This window comes from Heptranchias perlo, chromosome 19 (assembly GCF_035084215.1).
Source record: "Heptranchias perlo isolate sHepPer1 chromosome 19, sHepPer1.hap1, whole genome shotgun sequence".
Taxonomy (NCBI): domain Eukaryota; kingdom Metazoa; phylum Chordata; class Chondrichthyes; order Hexanchiformes; family Hexanchidae; genus Heptranchias; species Heptranchias perlo.
This window is the reverse complement of record NC_090343.1, coordinates 8,350,557-8,367,102: the sequence shown is the minus strand read 5'-3', so window position 1 is coordinate 8,367,102 and position 16,546 is coordinate 8,350,557. Positions and strand designations below refer to the sequence as shown.

The following is a 16,546-nucleotide window of genomic DNA, read 5'->3' as shown; positions in this document are numbered from 1 at the left end:
GTTCAGGCCTTTGTAACATTGTGGGTCTTGAAGAACAAGAACAATGGACACCATGATGTCCCTGTCTCAAAGCCTGTTTTCATCCACTTGACTGTCAGCCGGGGCCTAGACCGGGATCGGGTTAGCCGTGGGAGCCTTGCCTACAACAGGTCCGCTGGCGAAGGCGGTGAGCTCGGCTGCCTCTCGGTGAAGAGAAGGGAGGAGAGCGGGCCAGGAGTGGCGGACCTTTCCCACGCACTCGTGAAACACAAGGCTTGGCAGGGTGACCAAAGAGCAGCGTTGATGGTATCCGTGGGTGATATCGGAGGGCTGGACGAGGAGAAAGAGGTGTCGGGTTGGGGGAGGTGGGTGGAAGGGCTAATTGGAGGAAATAAAGAAAGTTTACTTCCCCTTTCACGGTCAAGAATAATTCTCATGAAATTAATTTACTTAAATTGTTACAACGAAAAATCTACAAAAAGAATAACGATGGAAAATGCTGAGTGAACAGTCTTATCCCAGGATCAATACTGCTAGACGTACTATCAGCAGCCTCCACAGACCCTGCATTAAAGGATATTTGTCTTATCTCCTGCTGTATGTGACGAACATGGATCATTTTATAGATTATAAACTCAAAAACTATTTAAATTATATGATCGAAAATAATAGAAGCATTCAATCTAGATTTCAGAGGCTGATTCTGACGTCGTCATTAGCTTCCTCTCTCTGTCTCTGTCATCTCTCTTTCGCTGCTATCCCCCTCTCTCCCTATCCCGTTCTCTCTCTCTCTCTCCCTCTCTCTCTATTTATATAACTCACTTACAGCTGGCATTATAGTTAGAATTAGGGGAAAGTAATTTTGTATATAAAGCAAAAATGTATATTCGGCTGCATCAATTTATACTTGCACTCGGTTTTTATTGTACACTCCACAGTGTACAAGGTGTACACAGTTTCTGGAATTTTCCATACTATTTTATTCTTTATAAAGAAAACAGGATTTGAACACACAACTGTAGAAAGCACAATTGTACCAAACCTCTTTGCCAAACTTCAAAAAGGAGAATAAAGGATATAAATATCTCTGCCTCTTGTGTTTATTTTGTTATTTTTGATGCTGTTTCATGCATTGGGATGAATCTGTGCTTATTTTTGACCTGGAGACTTGAGGGGTCAAAGGTCCCGGTCATTGGGTCATTAACTCTCGCTGTGCCGTTCCCATTGGCCGGTCATTCAGGAATCTCTGGAACCTTTTCCGCCCGTTTCAAAAACGTTCGCCCTGGAGCACAGAATAAAAAAAAGTTTTAAACGCCTGGCCCAAGACTGCCAAATGGGTGTATCAAGTTAGCATCAACAATTAACCTTGGTCACAAGACTTATATGGATGAGGCAGGCCACTTGGCTCATCCATCCAGAACAACCCTACAGTCCCCTTTTCCAAACACACCGGGCACTAAATTGGGCCGTGTAATGCCCGTTGTTTCAGCGCTCCGCGGCCTCCTGAAGTGCCACCGTGGTGTCTTGGCTGTGCGTGCACGTTTCCAGCGCGCCGTGCGCTGGACGCCAACCTGGTATAGGAGTTAGCGCAGGCGCAGATGACGAACGCCGGAAGCATGTAAAGTAAGGAGAGAATGGATACAATTAGTGTGCAACTCTGATTTAAAGTGATAGACACCATTTTGGGACTTAACCCTCAACTCAACGCACAGTCTTAACCCCGACCCTCTGAACGTGTCTTAGAGTACCCGGAGTGCGCCCTCTCGTGATATTTAAAGGCACCATGCAGGATTTACAGGTTAGTGGCTGGAATATTGCTTCTGGTTGCAGAGACATTTGTAACTGTTTTTGGAGGTCTCCTATACTTGAATACTAGGACTAGGGGGCATAGCCTAACATTTAGAGCCAGGACGTGCAGGAGTGAAGTTAGGAAATGCTTCTACACGCAAAGAGTGGGAGAAGTTTGGAACGCTCTTCTGCAAAACGGCAGTTGATGCTAGCTCAATTGTGAATTCTAAATCTGAGATTGATAGATTTCTGTGAACCAAGGGTATTAAGGGACATGGGGCTAAGGTGGGTATATGTCTGGAGGGCCTCTTGCCCCCCCACCCTCAATGGATATAGGATGTCCCACCTTCTGTCCACCTCTTGCACCAAGGTCTCTAGTGCATCAGCAGAGAACCTCGCAGGCTTGGTACAAACTCAGATCGGCAGATTGGTGAGGTCTGGCATGCAGATTGGAGGATGTGGGATTTAGTGGTGCACAACCTTTATACATAACTTTTAACATAACTCATCAGTGTGTAAACAGAGGGACGGGACCTGCATCTGTGCTTTATGTGTGCGATGTCTGATCTCCGTTCAAACTCCATGCAGACAGCAGACTGTTATGTTCAGCAAATAACAGGTACCAACCACCTTTAAGAGATTTCTAACAGACAGCCTGCCTTTAAGAGATTGGAGCTCCCCCTGCTGGTGGAAAGTGCGAATTGCATGGATTCCTTGTTCAACGCTGATTTCCAACGCAGATTGCAGGTAAGTCCTCAGGCCTGCGGAAGTCTCGTCCTGCCTGCGCATTGGGCGTGGGGCTAATAGCGGATTGCGCTACCCCCGCCCAAAAACAGGCCCTATCCGATTTTTTTCCCCCCCCCACCATCTAGCTGTTTCTTAATTCTTCGGTTTCTTGCCTTCACTGCCCTATCTGGAGGGATCCATTCCATGTCTTCATTACTCGTCTTCTAATACGAGTCATTTTTCTTTCCCTGGTTTGAATCTGTTTCCCCTCGTCCTACTGTCACAGTTTAATTTGTTCCTGATTTACCTTTTCTGTATCATTTATTCATAGAATGATACAGCACAGAAGGAGGCCGTTCGGCCCATCGTGCCTGAGCAGGCCCTTTCAAAGAGGTATCCAATTAGTCCTACTCCCCTGCTTTTTCCCCCATAGTCCTGCAAATTTCTCCTTTTTAAATATATACCCAATTCTCATTTGAAACTTCCTATTGAATCTGCTTCCATCACTCAGGCAGTGCATTCCAGATTATAACTCGCTGCAAAGAAAAAATTCCTCCTCATCTCTCCCCCCGCCCCCCGGTCCTTTTGCCGATTATCTTAAATCCGTGTCCTCTGGTTAACAACCCTCCTACCAGTGGTAACATAGGAACAGGAGTAGGCCATTCAGCCCCTCGAGCCTGTTCCGCCATTCAATGAGATCATGGTTGATCTGTATCCTAACTCCACTCACCTGCCATGGCTCCGTATCCCTTAATACCCTTGGCTAGCGAAAATCTATCGCTCTCAGACTTAAAATTATTAATTGAGCTTAGCATCTACTGCCTTTTGTGAGAGAGTTCCACACATCTACCACCTTCAGAGTGAAGAAGTCTTTCCTAACTTCTCTCCCGAATGGCCAGGCTCTGATTTTAAGGTTCTGTCCCCTTGTCCTAGACTCCCCCACCAGCGGAAAAAGTTTCACTCTATCTACACTTTCAATTCCTTTCTAAATCCTAAAAACCTCAATCAAATCCATACCTTAACCTTCTATATTCCAGGGCATACAAGTCTAGTTTATGTAATCTCCCCTCACATTCTGATAATTTCTCCCGATCAACTCTATCAAAACCCGTCATTATTTAACATACCTCTAATAAATCCACACTCCTGCCAAAGATGAAAAGCCCAAATCTTTCAGCCTCTCTTCATAACTCAATCCTCTGACGCTAGTGTGCCTCTTGTTTGAGTCTCCTGCAGAGATGGACTATCTCCTGTATCTCAGTCACGTTGGCAGAAATCTAACTATCGGTATAATTCAGCCTTTCTTTAAACCATAAAGCTCAGTGTGTACATCACACCCATTTATAAGTCATGATGTATTTTGTATCTGATTTATTTTTTAAAAATCTGTCACTCTTGTGTACAAGTCTGCCCTCTTATTTTTATTGCTGGTGAAATTAATTGCATTTTCTAATTGGCGCAAGGAATGGTTGCACCTGCGAAATAAAAACGTGTTCTGTGGACATTTTGTTCCGTCACATCACACTTCCTGTATCACATTTTGGTGTCACGCCCGGGGTGCATGCAAATTTACTGCAGCTGAGTGGCTCAAATTTCATGTTCGGAAAAGAGCAACTAATTACGCCTGAAAAGGTGGGAAACGTAGAATCAAAGGTGAGGAAAACAGGCAGGAAAGCTTCCAGTGAAGAACCACTAAGGACAAATTAATTAATTAAATTAATGAATCAAGTCTTAGCCGTCAGTAAAATTTGCCAAAAAAAGACGTGTTACCCATCTGTGGCAGGAAAGGAAAACATCGTGGGGGAAATTTTCGTCTTCACCACATGGGCAGTAATCTGGTGGACTGGAAAGCCCGAGCATTATAAGCCCCCTCCCGCAATTTTCATTCCATTTATTTCAGTGGAATGACAATCCGGCAGGTTCTACAAAGAGTGGGCGATGCCCTCCACCAGATTATTGACCATGGGGTGAAGATGAAAAGTTACCCCTGTTTTGTTTATTTTCCAGGAATCAAGTCAATAAAAGAATTACTGCAATGTTTCTGAGGATCTATCCAAATTTCTTTCCAAATTCTTTCAGTAGAGATGGACGCCCATCCCCACTTCCACCCTTGTAGCAGAGTGTGATAACTAACGATGCACAGTGTGGTATTACATCTGGAACCAGGGCCGCCAGCTCGTGCGGTGGACCAATTCGCTGAATTCCTCCAAGCGAGAGCTGGGCCTGTTTCTAGCTGGGGCGGAGACCACTGCGTACAAGAGGTAGGTAATGAAATGCATAGAATTATCAGGGCCAGTGTGATCTCCTGGACTAGTTTCCATCGCCTAGGTGCCATCGGAGAGGAATTTCCCAGATTTTTTCCCCCCAAATTGACCTGGGTTTTTATCTGGTTTCTTGTCTCTTCCAGGAGGTCAGGTGGTTTCGGGTGGGGTGGGAAGTGTACATAATGTGATACAGAAGGTATCACAATTGTGTGGGACAGGCTGGATGGACCAGTGTGTCCTTTTCTGCCCATCACTGTTCGTATGGATTGTTATTATAATTAGAACAGAATGCCAGGTTGCCTTTTTGTTCGTCGCACATCAGGCGTCACACATCAGGCGTCACACATTTCGGGCATGACGCAAGTATATATGCAAAGTTCTGTGTCAGACTTTCGCCTCATTGGCTCAAATTTCATTTTCCTAATAAAGTAACGACTTAGAACTCTGTAACTATAATCTTTGAGCAAAATCTGCCAATTAAAAAGCAAATCACTTAAAAAAATCCTCTGGGCGGCAAGAAATCAGAATCCTCTAACTATGAAGTGAATGATGTGGAGATGCTGGTGATGGACTGGGGTGGACAAATGTAAGGAGTCTTACAACACCAGGTTATAGTCCAACAGCTTTATTTGAAATCACAAGCTTTCGGAGGCTTCCTCCTTCGTCAGGACTCACCTGTTAACGAGCTTCACTTAATCCCAAACAGGTGGATCATGGGCAGGGAACTGTGGGGACTGAACCTTCGAGATTTTTTTTTGTTGCTGGAATGTGATAGGAAAAATTGAAAATGGGGAGAAAGGTTTTTCGTGATATGATTAGTGTGTAGTGAAAGTAAAAAAATAACCGATCAGAAAAGAGAAAAAAAACTGTCTTTTCCAATAAGGAGAGAATTAGGAACATAGGAACAGGAGTAGGCCATTCAGCCCCTCGAACCTGTTCCACCGTTCAATTAGATCATGGCTGATCTGTATCTTAACTCCATTTACCCGCCTTGCTTCTGTAACCCTTAATACCCTTACCCAACAAAAATCTATCAATCTCAGTTTTGAAATTTTCAATTGACCCCCAGCCTCAACAGCTTTTTGTGGGGGGGGGCGAGAGGTTCAGATTTCCAACTCCCTCAGAGTGAAGAAGTGCTTCCTGACATTGACAGACAAACATGACAGTGACCGCATAGAGACAACAAACACTACACACCACTAGACACCAGAAATGTTCCAAACATTCGCTACACATGCAGATTGGCAGAATTCTAATAATCTGATAAATTACTGAGCATTAACTATAAATTATGGGAGCTCTTTGTAATCTCTTCTCTGCTCCAACCAGGACTTGACGTCTATCCGGGTCTGTGCTTCTGCTTTCCTCAGCTGCGTAAACTTGAGTTCATCTTAACTCACACCAAGTCCCATTTGCCCATCACGACGACAACAACAACTTGCATTTATATAGCATCTTTAACGTCGTAAAAACGTCCCAAGGAGCTTCGCATGAGCGATTTTCAAACAAAATTTGGCACTCAGCCACATAAGGAGCTATCAGGACAGGTGACCAAAAGCTTGGTCAAAGAGGTAGGTTTTAAAGAGGGTCTTAAAGGAGGAGAGTGAGGGAGAGGCGGAGAGGTTTAGGGAGGGAATTCCAGGGCTAAGAGCCCAGGCAGCTGAAGGCACGGCCGCCAATGGTGGGGCGATTAAAATCGGGGGATGCGCAAGAGGCAAAAATTGGAGGAGTGCAGAGATCTCGGAGGGTTGTAGGGCTGGAGGAGGTTACAGAGATAGAGAGGGGGCGAGACCGTGGAGGGATTTGAAATCGAGGATGAAAATTTTAAAATCACCTCTGTGCTCGCTGACCTACATTGGCTCCCTGTCCAGCAACATCTCAATTTAAAAATTCTCATCCTTGTTTTCAAATCCGTCTATGGCCTTGTCCCTCTCCCTATCTCTGTAACCTCCTCCAGCCCTACGACCCTCCGAGATCTCTGCGCTCCTCCAATTCTGGCCTCATGCGCATCCCCGATTTTCATCGCTCCACCGTTGGCGACCGTGCCTTCAGCTGCCTGGGCCCTAAGCTCTGGAATTCCCAAACTAAACCTCTCCGCCTCTCTATCTCCTCATTTAAGACCTCCTTGACCAAGCTTTCTGCCCTAATATCCCCTAGGTGGCTCGGTGACAAATTTTGTATGATAACCGCTCCTGTGCGGTGCCTTGTGACTTTTTACTACGTTAAAGGCTATATGTAAATACAAGTTGTTGTTGTGTAGGAGTGTCTGCATCGATCCTGAACACATTTGACGTGCAGTCACTTAGAACAACGCACAACAGGAACCCATGTCCTCGTTCATTGGAAAGATTAGACTCAATAACCTGAAGTCAGTGGGACTCTCCCCTCATATTGCAGGCCGTGACCATCCGCTGGTGACCACTTGTACCCACGAATCAGCTGTTACAGACCTCCTAGCAAATTTAAATCAAAGTACTAATTAGAAGTTCAGGCAGAAAAAAGAAACCCTTATAGTTACAAAGAAAATCAGGTTATCGCACAGTTCTAGGTTTGCCTGGTTAACCCACTGGCTCTTTCACAATATTCTATTACCAACGACAACTTGCATTTATAAAGCCCCTTTAACACAATTCCAGGGCGCTTCACAGGAACGTAATCAGACAAAAAAAAACTGACACCGAGCCAAAGGAGGAACCATTAGGACAGGTGACTTAAAGCTTGGTCAAAGAGGTAAAGCTTTAAGGAGTGTCTTAAAGGAAGAGAGAGAGGTAGAGAGGGAATTCCAGAGCTTAGGGCCCAGGCAGCTGAAGGCACGGCCGCCAATGGTGGAGCGAAAGAAGTGGGGGATGCACAAGAGGCCGGAATTGGAGGAGCGCAGAGATCTTGGGAGGGTTGTAGGGCTGGAGGGAGAGGCGAGGCCATGGAGGGATTCGAACACGAGGATGAGAATTTTAAAATCGAGGCGTTGGTGGACCGGGAGCCAATGTCGGTCAACAAGCATGGGGGTGATGGGCCAACGGGACTTGGCGCGAGATAGGATACGGGCAGCAGAGTTTTGGATGAGCTGGAGTTTACGGAGGGTGGATGATTAGGAGTCCGGCCAGAAGAGCATCGGAATAGTCAAAACACTGAGGTAGGCCAATCAGTTGGGGGTTGGAGGTGGGGGAGGGGGTGAGGTGCACAATGAGAACAGCAACCCCCCTCTCCCCCTCTCCCCCACCCCACCCTAAAGCTACACGGACTGAACACATACTAATGCCCGATAGCGCTGTGGCACAACTTGAATTCGACATCTGTTGCGAGGCTCACGTCTCCAAATTTGCGTTCTCTCTCCAGGATTTTCAAATGGCGCTCGATAGGAAAAGGAAATTCGAGGATGGTCACAGCTGAGCTGCTGCTTGCCCCACTCCCTCCACTCCAGCATTGGCGAATGTTCATTCCGCCATCTTGCCCCCTGGAGCCCTCTCCCGCTTCCCCTCCCTCCCTCCCTTCAAAGCCCTGTTAAAAAAACTCTCTTTTTGGGCAATGCTATCATCCTCCTCCACCACCCCCTCTTGTATTTTCCCCCTCCCCGTTGTAAATTGTTCTTCTACTTTGGAGGTGCCGCCTTTCAGATGAGACATCAAACCAAGGCCCCCATCCACCCTCTCAGGTGGACCTAAAAGATCCCACGGCCACTATTTTGAAGAAGAGCAGGGGGAGTTCTCCCCAGTATCCTGGGCCAATATTTATCCCTCAATCAACATCACTAAAACAGATTATTCTGGTCATTATCACACTGTGGGATCTTGCTGTGCGCAAGTTGGCTGCCGCGTTTCCTACACTAAAACAGTGAAGGCACTCCAAAAAAGCATTTCATTGGCTGTAAAGCGCTTTGGGACATCCTGAGGTCGTGAAAGGCGCTATATAAATGCAAGGTCTTTTCTTTACGTGAGTGGGCGCAGTACAAATGGGAATTTGCTGCTGCTGCTGTTAGTGGGAGCAGGAAGTGTCGACCGTACAAGCTTCCTTAACGAATTTCCCAAGATAAAACAGTTCTCACCTGGTTGCTGCATATTGTAATATAAATCTGACAGCCCCATTGATAACAACCCTTTAATTATGTGCGCACGGGCACAGGCTTATTAAGCAGGAGTATGTGGACCCACAGGAATTTCTTTTGCTTTGTTCTGTGCAGTGTCATCTGTAATTCTACTCCTGTTAAACAAATGGCGCGGATTTAATGACTGCATCCTTTGCGTAGGAGGTCGAACAGTCAAAACAGTTTGCTTAGAACAGTTGCAGCCTTTTAATTTACGATGTGTAGGTGCAGGGATCGGAGGTGCTGGATCTATTCCAAGGGTGCCCCCAGCTGCTCCCAGCGAGACTTGCCGGGTTTTCCGAGGCTCAGTCACACTAATTATCGGAAGCAAGCGTGGACCAGGCACCTGAGAACACAATGGCCCCTTGACCCCCGTGAGTTGGGTGCCCCATCGCCACTTGCCGATTCATCTTTTCTGTCAGCGACCGTGCATCCTTTACGAGCTGATCAGTTATTATAGTAAACCCCCGATTCTGTACAATACCTTTAACGGTACGGAATTAAAGGGGAGTCATCGGCTTGATGCTTCATTTTTCTGGAACAGCCAAGCGCAATATGCTGTGCCAACACTGATATCATGCCAACCCCAGCGCCAAGCTCATGACTACAACAGCACATTCTGCTCGTTAGGTTGTCAGTTCTGATGACGGGTGATAACCGTGTCAGCCGTGGCTCAGTCGGTAGCACGCTCGCCTTCGGGTCAGGAAGGTTGCGGGTTCAAGTCTCACTCCAGAGACTTCAACACAAAATCTAGGCTGGCACTCGCAGTGCAGTACTGAGGGTGCACTGTCGGAGGTGCCGTCTCTTTTGATGAGAGGTTAAACCGAGGCCCCGTCTGCTGTCTCAAGTGGACGTAAAATGGCACTATTTCAAAGAAACGCAGGGGAGTCATCCCTGGTGTCCAGGACAATATTAATCCCGCAACCAACATCACTAAAACAGATGATCTGGTCATTATCACATTGCTCTTGCTGCGTACAATTTTGGTTGTTGCATTTCCAACATTACAACAGTGGCTACACTTCAAAAGTATTTCATTGGCTGTTAAGCACTCTGGGACGTCCTGAGGTTGCGAAAGGCGCTATAGAAATGAAAGTTCTTCTTCAACAAAGGAACTCCAGACGCAAAAAGACCGAGGTCCATCGAGTCCGCCTTCCACCATCCTGGTAGTCGCCTGATACAATGATAATGGAGCTGTTGACTAATCACAGCAATCAATCTCTATCAATTAATTTATAACAGACCCAGACATGGCACGAGGAAAACCCCCAGTGGTGGGGAGCTTTGGGAACCATAGGTCCAAAGTCACCTGATCCTCACAAGCACGTTACACTCACCACACGTCATGTCTCAAATTACTCGTATACTGTATCCCAAAAATGTTATTTTCTGAATAAAATCGATCTGATTTGAATCTGAATGAATCGATACTAACTGCGTCCACCGTCTGCCCAGGGAGCCTGTTCCAGAGATTTTGACCACTCGCTCATTGGAATATTGATTCTGCCCCCCACTACGAGCGCAGGCCGTGTCCTCTGTTCTGGACACATGACTTATTTCTCTGCAGCTACTGACTGACTTGCTGTCTGTTTCCAAAATGTTTCTGTTTTTAGTTGAGATTTCCAGCACTTCCTTTTGACATGACTTCCTTTTGATTATTAAGTTTGTCTCAGGTACTGTCGTTGGTTTAGATCCTGCTAGGCATTCTGCTGCAGTAATTTTTGAATTGTATCCACCTCATTGATGAAGTTCAATGTGGGTAAGTTTGTGGGCCTCCACTACGGACCTAAGAAAGATAGGTCAGAGTATTTTCTAAATGGTGAGAAGCCAGGAACTGTGGAGGAGCAGAGAGATTGAGGGCAAGAACAAAATACTGCGAATGCTGGAAATCTGAAATTAAAACTGAAAATGCTGGAAACACTCAGCAAGTCAGGCAGCGTCTGTGGAGAAAGAAACAGAGTTAACGTTTCAGGTCGATGACCTTTCGTCAGAATTGGAAGAAGTTAAAGGTTTAACAGTTTTTAAGCAAGTACAGAGCCAGGGAGAGGGGGGTGGGTGGGGGGGAAGGAAAGAACAAAAGGGAAGATCTGTGATAGGGAGGAGGGGCAGTAGTGATTAAATGACAAAAGGGATGATGGTGCAAGGCAAGGAGGGATATTTATTAGAGAGATTTGGGGGCCCCATGTACAGAAATCACTAAAAACTAGTGGACAGGTACAAAAATTAATTTAAAAGGCTAATGGAACATTGGCCTTTATCTCAAGGGGGCTGGAATACAAAAGGGGTGGAAGTTGTGTAGAGCTCTGGTTAGACCCCATCTGGAGTATTGCGTTCAGTTCTGGACACTGCACCTCAGGATGCATAAGAACATAAGAAATAGGAGCAGGAGTGGGCCGTACAGCTCATCAGAGCCTGCTCCGCCATTCAATAAGATCATGGCTGATCTTCGACCTCAACTCCACTTTCCTGCCCGATCCCCGTATCCCTTGATTCCCCTAGAGTCCAGAAATCTATCTATCTCAGTCTTGAATATACTCAACGACTCAGAATCCACAGCCTTTTGGGGTAGAGAATTCCAAAGATTCACAACACTCTGAGTGAAGAAGGTTGCATAGACTAGTCTTGTTTTCCCTTGAGTATGGAAGATTAAGGGATGATCTAATTGAGGTGTTTAAGATGATTAAAGGATTTAATAGGGTAGATAGAGAGAAACTATTTCCTCTGGTGGGGTGTCCAGAACAAGGGGGCATAACCTTAAAATTAGAGCTAGGCCGTTCAACAACAACTGCTTGCATTTATATAGCGCCTTTAACGTAGTAAAACGTCCCAAGGTGCTTCACAGGACCGATTATCAAACAAAATTTGGCGCTGAGCCACATAGGGAGATATTAGGACGGGTGACCGAAAAGCTTGGTCAAAGAGGTAGGTTTTAAGGGGCGTCTTAAAGGAGGAGAGAGAGGTTGAGTGGCAGGGAGGTTTAGGGAGGGAATTCCAGAGCTTAGGGCCTAGGCAGCTGAAGGCACGGTCGCCAATGGTGGAGCAATTAAAATTGTGGGATGCGCAAGTGGTCAGAATTGGAGGAGTGCAAAGATCTCGGAGGGTTGTAGGGCTGGAGGAGGTTACGGAAATGGAGAGGGGGCGTGGCCATGGAGCGATTTGAAAACAAGGATAAGAATTTTAAACTTGAGGCGTCGCTGGACCGGGAGCCAACGTAGGTCAGCGAGCACAGGGGTGATGGGTGAACGGGATATGGTGCAAGTTAGGATACGGGCAGCAGAGTTTTGAATGAGCTCAGGTTTATGGAGGGTGGATGATGGGAGGTTGGCCAGGAGAGCATTGGAATAGTCGACAAGCACTTTCACCCAAAGGGTAGTGAAAATCTGGAACTTTCGCTCCCTCAAAAAGCTGTTAAGGTTGGGGGGGTCAATTGAGAATTTCAAAACTGAGATCAATAGATTTTTGTTAGGCAAGGGTATTAAGGAATATGGAACCAAGGCAGGTAGATGGAGTTAAGATACAGATCAGCCAGGATCTAATTGAATGGCGGATCAGGCTCGAGGGGCTGAATGGCCTGCTCCTGTTCCTATGTTCCATTCACAAAAGTTATAAAAAGGCATCAGTGTAAATTTAGTTTGATGTTTCTCTCAAGCTCATTGAGGCCCTCTTACAAGATGGAGAACTAATCAGCCATAAACCCCTGTAGAAGATTTTACTCACACTTCTGACTTCCCCACATCTGCTGAAGGGAGTCTCTCGATTTGTTTCTGACTTGATGATGGCGAAGGACTTTCTTCAAAACACTGCTCAAGAGTTTGACATAATGTGGAGCCCAGGTATTAAATTGCAAGACATGAGAACAGGTCTAAAGCCTGCTATAGGTTTGGAGTCAGACTTCCCCTAAATAAAAGGGAAAAAACTAAAAATGCTGACAAGCTGAAATTTAAAAAAACAGAAAATGCTGGAAATACATAAGACGCCTCTCAGCATCAAGAAAGGAAAAAGAACAGGTTAATATTCCAGTTTAGACCCTTCGAGTGTCTCTACCCAAAATGCAAATCTATCAGATGCTGATGGGCCTGTTGCACAATATCTACAGGATGCACTGCAGCAACTCGCCAAGGCTTTTTCGACAGCACCTCCCAAACCCGCGACTTCTACCACCTAGAATTCGGATTGACGACAGAAGACAGAGGGTGGTTGTAGAGGGTTGTTTTTCAAACTGGAGGCCTGTGACCAGCGGTGTGCCTCAGGGATCGGTACTGGGTCTGCTGTTATTTGTTATTTATATTAATGATTTGGATGAGAATTTAGGAGGCATGGTTAGTAAGTTTGCAGATGACACCAAGATTGGTGGCATTGTGGACAGTGAAGAAGGTTATCTAGGATTGCAACGGGATCTTGCTAAATTGGGCCAGTGGGCCGATGAATGGCAGATGGAGTTTAATTTAGATAAATGTGAGGTGATGCATTTTGGTAGATCGAATTGGGCCAGGACCTAGTCCGTTAATGGTAGGGCGTTGGGGGGAGTTATGGAACAAAGAGATCTAGGAGTACAGGTTCATAGCTCCTTGAAAGTGGAGTCACAGGTGGATAGGGCAGTGAAGAAGGCATTCAGCATGCTTGGTTTCATTGGTCAGAACATTGAATACAGGAGTTGGGATGTCTTGTTGAAGTTGTACAAGACATTAGTAAGGCCACACTTGGAATACTGTGTACAGTTCTGGTCACCCTATTATAGAAAGGATATTATTAAACTAGAAAGAGTGCAGAAAAGATTTACTAGGATGCTGCCGGGACTTGATGGTTTGACTTATAGGGAGAGGTTGGATAGACTGAGATTTTTTTCCCTGGAGAGTAGGAGGTTTAGGGGTGATCTTATAGAAGTCTATAAAATAATGAGGGGCATAGATAAGGTAGATAGTCAAAATCTTTTCCCAAAGGTAGGGGAGTCTATAACGAGGGGGCATAGATTTAAGGTGAGAGGGGAGAGATACAAAAGGGTCCAGAGGGGCAATTTTTTCACTCAAAGGGTGGTGAGTGTCTGGAATGAGCTGCCAGAGGCAGTAGTAGAGGCGGGTACAATTTTGTCTTTTAAAAAGCATTTGGACAGTTACATGGGTAAGATGGGTATAGAGGGATATGGGCCAAGTGCAGGCAATTGGGACTAGCTTAGTGGTATAAACTGGGCGACATGGACATGTTGGGCCGAAGGGCCTGTTTCCATGTTGTAAACTTCTATGATTCTATGAAGGACAAGGGCAGCAGGTGCATGGGAACAACAGAACAACACCACCTGCATGTTGCCCTCCAAGTCACACACCATTCCGGCTTGGACGTACATCAGTCGTTCCTTCATCGTCGCTGGGTCAAAGGCCTGGAACTCCCTTCCTCACAGCACTGTGGGAGAACCTTCACCACAAGGACTGCAGCGGTTCAAGGCGGCGGCTCACCACCGCCTTCTCAAAGGGGCAACTAGGGAAGGGCAATAAATGCCGGCCTTGCCCACATCCCAAGAACGAACATGAAAAAAATTCCAACAATTTCATTTCCCGTTTGCATTAATCGTAACTTTCCCTCATCCGCATTTTTAACTGTAATCCCCACATTACCCAGCAGAGGGAGCTGATACCCCACATCAGACATTTCCACTGCGATCACCGCTTTATTAACCTGAAACAGTGGGCTGGATTTTTGCTCTGAAAATAATAGCGAGGCGAACAGGGCTCACCGTTATTTCTGTGCATCTGGTACGGCAACTTCCAGCGACCGCACCAGCGCACTCAAACGCGGAAATCCGGAGGTTGCTGTACCAGATGCCCTGCTCCTCCGTAAACTCTGCGAGAACGACATCTCACCGGCTGATTCAGCGTTAAAAGGAATGGAACAGCATGAGGTTCCTGCACTGAGCTGGTGGATACAAAATAATCGCGCCAAAAAAAGGTACGTCAAGTTATTTAAGTCAAAGCACCCTTTTAATGGCGTGGTAAGTCTTAATCACTGCCAAACAACTTTCTGGCACTGAAAATTAACTTTTACAAGTGTGGAGTCTCATTCCTTCACATTTTAATTGTTGTTGGACATTTTTTTTTAAATTAAATTTTTTGTTTACTTTTTCTTTCTGTCTCTTAATTCAATCTTTCTTTCCCTCTGTTTAGCTTTCTGTGCCTGATTTGACCTCGAGTTCGCTATTCGAACTTACACTTCCTGGTTCAGACTCTTCGCTGCTCATCAGGCGCTTTAACCTGATTGGTTAAGGGGGTAGACAGCTGCTTGCCCCTGTTCACGCAGGTCCCAGATGCCCTGTAGAGGGGGCCGTGTTTATTGGATTCGGCGACCCCACGGGAGGAACTTGCCGTGAAATAAAACCAAGGGAAGTTTACGGGCGAGTCCAGCGAGCGGGAGGCACCGTCCATTCGACACTCAGAGGGAAATCTGAGCCAGTGTGGTGCGCTGATTATAAATGTAACTAAGTATAGATTTGTGCCGACGTTAGATTAGATTTATTGCGACTTTCTAAAAATAGGTTCATTACTCATTTGCTGTTCGAGGGGCACTGGCTAAATGAAAATATATTTGCCAAGATTAAGATGACACTGGTGAGTAAGCAGTATTTCTCTGGGCCGTTTTTTCTGAGCAACCTCCAGCAGCCCCTTTAAGATTAGGCCGCCCAGAGTCCTTTTAAGGCCGCCAAAGCTGGTACAAGCGGGTGGAGTGTCTGGGGTGCACGGTCTGCCTGCCTGTGCCTCAAAGTGGCAATCAGTGTCCCACGTACGTCACAGGGCCCCACATTTGCGTATTACGAGTGCCCTCCCGCTTTTCTCAGGACCCTGTCCAGGACGGTGTGAGCAGGGTGGTAAGCGATCGGGCACCATTTTCAGGCCGCTACTGCCCGCTTGGCACTGGGCGGAGGAAGTTAAAATTGGGCCCATTATCTGCCACGGGTACAGTCTCCAGTGCATGCAGAAAGACTTGCATTTATATAGCGCCTTGCACGACCTCAGGATGTCCCAAAGTGCTTTACAGCCAAGGAAGTGTAGTCACTGTTGTAATGTAGGAAACGCCAATTTGCGCACAGCAAGATCCCACAAACAGCAATGTGGGATAATCTGATGTTGGTTGAGGGATAAACATTGGCCAGGACACCAGGGAGAACTCCCCTGCTCATCTTCTAAATAGTGCCTTGGGATCTTTTACGTCCACCTGAGAGGGGAGACGGGACTTGCGTTTCATCCAAAAGACGGCACTTCTGACAGTGCAGCAATCCCTCAGTAGTGCACTGTGACTGCCATCCTAGGGTGTGTGCTGAAGTCTCTGGAGTGGGGCTGTGAACCGACTGAGCCACGGTGAACGCCTGTAGTGGGCGCCTTCAGCTGAGTGAAGCTGAGTGAAGTCTCCGTCAGCACGTTCGCACTGTTATCGACTACAGGAGGCAGCGGAGCCTTTGGGCGGCTTTTAAAAATCGGTAAGTACTGAACTGTACGAAATAGCCGGTGCGCCCAATACGCCAGAAGCAGCAGCACCTTTGTGATTGATGCCTGCGGTGAAGACAAACGGTCAACTGCCCGATATAGCCAGCTGTCTGTGAAAGCGTGGGCAGTGTAAGTGGTGGGGACTGTACTTCAGTCGTCCTTTCCTGGATTACCTCCGTCATCTAAATTCAACTGCTCTTTGGTGCAGGCACCCGATGCCTCAGAACAGGGGTCGTTAC

General features: G+C 46.4%; 1 long non-coding RNA gene across 2 annotated transcripts; it reads right to left on the bottom strand.

Moving 5' to 3' along the window:
- Positions 1-834: 834 nt before the first annotated feature.
- Positions 835-15,251, bottom strand: LOC137335416 (uncharacterized). Of its 2 annotated transcripts, XR_010966405.1 has the most exons (4): positions 15,038-15,251; positions 12,556-12,735; positions 7,121-7,210; positions 835-1,261 (listed from the first exon to the last, which is right to left on the bottom strand). It is a non-coding gene; the product is annotated as an uncharacterized lncRNA (long non-coding RNA). The 2 variants fall into 2 exon arrangements; XR_010966406.1 differs by lacking the exon at positions 12,556-12,735.
- Positions 15,252-16,546: the final 1,295 nt, after the last annotated feature.